At 48.1% G+C, this 4,580-nt stretch overlaps 1 long non-coding RNA gene across 1 annotated transcript; it reads left to right on the top strand.

The window, feature by feature from the left end:
• The first annotated feature begins 562 nt into the window (after positions 1-562).
• Gm41054 lies at positions 563-3,937 on the top strand. The gene is made up of 3 exons (XR_873938.1): positions 563-2,381; positions 2,694-2,901; positions 3,625-3,937. It is a non-coding gene; the product is annotated as a predicted gene, 41054 (long non-coding RNA).
• Positions 3,938-4,580: the final 643 nt, after the last annotated feature.

The raw sequence follows: 4,580 nt of genomic DNA, 5'->3' as shown, positions 1-4,580 counted from the left end.
CTCTGATACTTCAATGAGAATTCCAAATTGCTCTCTGTTCACTGCTACTGAACCAACTGCACAGCATGCCATTTGGTCCCAGCTGGAGACAGCCAGTCAGTAACAGTGTGGACTTTCACTCCCTTCAAACTCAGCTGCTGTCTCTTCTGCTTCTGGCTCCATCAGTGAAACAGGGTGTGAACCTCACCTCCAAAGCAAGGTCTGCGTGTGTATGTGTGGTGTGTGTGCGTGTGCATGTGCGTGTGTGTGTATGTATGTGTGTGTGCGTGTGCGTGTGCATGTATGTGTATGTATGTGTGTGCGCCCGTGTGTGTGCATGTGTGTGTGTATGTGTGGTGTGTGTGCATGTGTGTGTGTATGTGTGGTGTGTGTGCGTGTGTGTGTGTGCGTGTGCATGTGTATGTGTGGTGTGTGTGTGTGTGTGTGTGTGTGTGCATGTGTGTGTGTGTGTGTGTGAGAGAGAGAGAGAGAGGATAATTCTGGAACATAAGATCCTGTTGGAAAGAAGATTTAGGGAATAGTTGCTGGGATGCAGCCACTGAACACCCCCTCTGCTTCCGGTGGCTGCCTCTCCTAGCGCACTGTACCATCCTTGAGAGAGACAGAATTATAATCATCTCTGTATCTCCCAGCAGGACACCTGGCACATTTCAAGCATCCACAAAGGATCAATGTACAAAAAATCTAACTGGTCAGACCAACCCAAGCAGAAATCAAGTCAAGAACCTCTCTTCAGGATCAACATGCTCTCAGAAGAGCCTGGGTGGACAGCCAAGGTGGCTTACCGGACAGACACACTGACCTTCACTGGGGAGTGAGGTGGCAGGGTGTACGTGACTCCTTACCTTTTGATGAGAGGGTCCGGCAATCCTCAGAGGCACCGCCGTGGTGCTGTAGTATTTTCCCAGTCTTGAAAGGCCCAGAGCAGACATCTCGACTCTGGTATTCAGGGTGTGCCGTGTGGCTTGCCATCCAACTGGAACAGGATTTCTGTCAGCACCACCAGTCAGTAGGGTTACCTAACTTTCTCCTCACTCCAGCCAGCCATGTACTGACATCACAAAGCTCATGCCTCAGCCTCACGTGGCTCACATACTGCCCCTGGTTAGTGGGCTAGCCCAATGCTAATGGTCCATACCTCATGGTTAGTGGGCTAGCCCAATGCTAATGGTCCATACCTCATCAGTGATGATGAATTTCCAGCCCTAAAGAGTAAAAAACTTAGAAAAATCCAACCGTTCCTTGATCTAAAGATAAACATAAGCCAGTGTGCCTGAGTATTTCTGAACTACAACCAACCCTAACTCTTACCTTCCCTTCGGTTACTTTGAGCATTAAACTCAGGCTCCTTGGATTGGCAAGGGCCTGGATACAGGCTCCACTCTGTGCTCTCTGAGCAGCTGTATCTGCTGGGAAGGAGGGTGCCCTTTTCTCAAAGGGTCATTTCCCGTTTGACAAGCCAGACTGTCTCAGCCTAGAATGGGCGCCTCCTCTAATTGGCACCAGAGTCCAGTATTCTCTTCTTGTCTGGTCCCTAGGATGGATCCAGAAGCTTTGGCATGGTTCTTGCCCCAACAGGAAATACACCGGAGACTTTCTTACTGCCAGCGAGGCTCCCAAGATGCTTGTCCACACCGGTCCTGAGGGACACCCGATTCCCACGTGGCCCATCTTCCCAGCTTATCTGCATCTTCTTGGTTGTGGTCTGTCTGTTGCACATCCTCTAACCCCATGACCATTCTGCTCTGTGTAGGCCAGAGCTGCTCGGCCTACCCTCTGCCTGCCCTTTGGCTCCATGCCTGATGGTTTCCTGGATCACGTTTGCCCTGACCTTCCATTTGCTTGTGCCTAGGCTTCTGACCGATGCCCACAGCATCCCTGAGTGCTGCTGCTTCCAGCATCCCTCAAGACTCCAAGGTTCAGAACTGACTGCTTTTGATCTGGACCTAAAGGAAGGGGTCTGTCTAGCCATCCTAGACCAATGCTTCCTGACCCAGTGGGCACACACCCCCTATTCCTCTTCATAGAAAGACTCTGGACCCTCCCCCATTCCACTACTCAGTTCCTACCTAATCTGCTTAGTGACCATCACTTTGTCCCACTGTTGTCTTCCAGCCAGTGCATTGATTTAGATGACAGGTCACCATTTTTGGCTTTGTTTTCAGCAAACAGAAGGTCATAGACTCTGGAAAAAAAACACAAAACAAACAAACAAACAAAAAACACCTTTCATAGTTTGACCCAGCTCCTAAGTTGCCCCTAACAGTATTTTCCTCTATTACCCTTCCCTCCCATACACATTCCCTCCTTTGGGGTTGAGTTCTACAGATTATGTGGCTTCCGGGACTACAACACGACGAAGCGAAAGCACAGTCTAGGAGGTAGGTGCCTATGCTGAAAGTTCTGATTGTTGCTGGGTTCCCTGACTGTGGTCATTGTCCTGAGTGATATGTTTTGCCAGACCTGAGAAGCTCAGGCCAGCAGGACTGGCCAGAAAGCCCAGGATGGAGAGACATTCAAGGCCCTCTGGTCGAATTCATGCACGGATTCCCAGAATGCATTAGCACTTGGAGGTGGGATCTTTGGGAGAGAATTAGCATTTGAGGAGGTCATGAGTGTGGGACTTCCTGTCGGATTTGGGGGTCTTCTAAGAAGAGTAAAGGGAGAGTCTGTCTCTCTATTTCTTTGTGCAGTCACCGAGGAAAGGCCATATGAAGGCATAGCAAGGAATTAGCCATCCACGAACCAAATGCAAAGCTTCCATAGATACCCTTTCTGCCAACCTTGACCTGGGGCTTCGCAACCTCAGGAACTGTGAGAAATAAATTGTCTTTGATGGCATTTTATGATGGCAGCCGAGCTGACTGAGACACTGAAGGAGAGCCAGAGGGGCCATAACAGGTAAATGTGCTGGCCACACAAGTCTGGTGACCAGAGCTCAGTCTCTGGAACCCACACCGAGGGGTGGACGGAGCACACTCGCCACACAAAGTTGTCTCCTGACTCCCACATGCATGCTAAGACTATCCTGCACAAACACACATGCACAGATACAAACATGCACACAAGCGATAAACACGAAGGGAGATGATCCTTTCAGAAGCATGCGATAAAAAGATTATGCAAGCAAGCAGGCAAGCAAGAAAGGACCTGCTCTAGACTCCTCATGCCTCCTACCCCCCTCCTTGTCCCCAACACCACTTTCTGCCACATCCTGAAGAGGATGTTTGTTGTCCCTGTGCTTCATTTTGACACACCCCCATCCCCATTTCAGCATGCCATTGGCTCTGAGAGCCATTGCTCATCCTCAAATCACTTGCCTCAGCCGCCTACGCTGACCATCTCCTCTTGTTCTGCCCCTCTGTTGGAGATCCAGCAGGACCCCAAGCACATGACAACCCCATCAGTGTTTGCTGGCTGGCCAGAAGCACGCTCTAGAGAGTGGTGTTTTTCAAAGCTGCTATCAGGACCCCTTGCACGCATTGGTGTTTTCTCAAGTTCAGGTCCTTAATTCTACTATGTACTTAATAAATCGGATTTTCTGGGAATAGAACCCCATCATTTGCCTTGAGATCGTGAAAGGGTAACCAGAAACGATTTGGCGTTTTAACATTTCTTCCACAGGAGGAAACTCAGGCTGGTGTCTCCCTCTTGAAACTGTATCATGACTTCTCTGATCAATGGAGGGGCTCATGCCAATTCCAGGCCTTATTTTGGCCTGGAAGTTCTGAATCATGAGAACATTGTAGAGAGACCACGAATGGAAGCAGCAGATGCTGAGTCAGCTCCACAGTTGTCCTTCCAACCTACCAGATACGGGGTGCAGCCATCTTGAATATTCAAGACAGGATCAACCACCCATTGAGTACTAATGGGCAATCCCAGCCAATCGTATGAAGTAGAAGAATCACATAACAGAGCCTTGCCAGAATTCCCGACCCACAAAACTAAGTACTACAACTAAAATGTTTTTCTTTTATTCTCTATATTTGGAGGTCATTTGTTACATAGTAACAATAATATGAAGATACTACATTTTTAAAAAATTAGTGTTTCTCATTTTCATTTTATATGTATAGCTATTTTGCCTACATGGATGTATGTGCACCATTTGAATGCCTAGTACCTGCAGAGGCCAGAAGAGTATGTTGCAACCTTTGGAACAGATGGTTGTCAGCCTCCAAGTGGGTGCTAGGAATTGAACCTGGGTCCTCTAGAGAGCAGACAGTACTTGTAACTACCGAATCATCCCTCCGGTCCCTCCACAGATTTCTACAGATTGCACTTGGTTTTGCTCTAAGAAGAGTCAGTACTGAAAGTGATCTGACATTTAATGAGTCAACTTTTATATTAAAGGACAGGAAATGTAATTTATGTTGTACAGTGTTGTCTACACATCCCAGAGGAAGGGAAATATGGTGAAACGAAATCCCATCATTTACGTTGTTGGTTCTGATTTTATTGGACAGCCGTCTGGTTCTGTTCATAACACAAACAAGAGAGGGCCTCCAGCTTCCCTGAACTCTGCTAGACAATCCAATTGCCACAGACAGTGTTAATAAACACTGTCACCCTAGTGG

Source organism: Mus musculus, chromosome 13, assembly GCF_000001635.26.
Source record: "Mus musculus strain C57BL/6J chromosome 13, GRCm38.p6 C57BL/6J".
Lineage (NCBI taxonomy): Eukaryota > Metazoa > Chordata > Mammalia > Rodentia > Muridae > Mus > Mus musculus.
The sequence above is the reverse complement of the archived record's forward strand: the minus strand, read 5'-3'. Positions and strand labels throughout refer to the sequence as shown.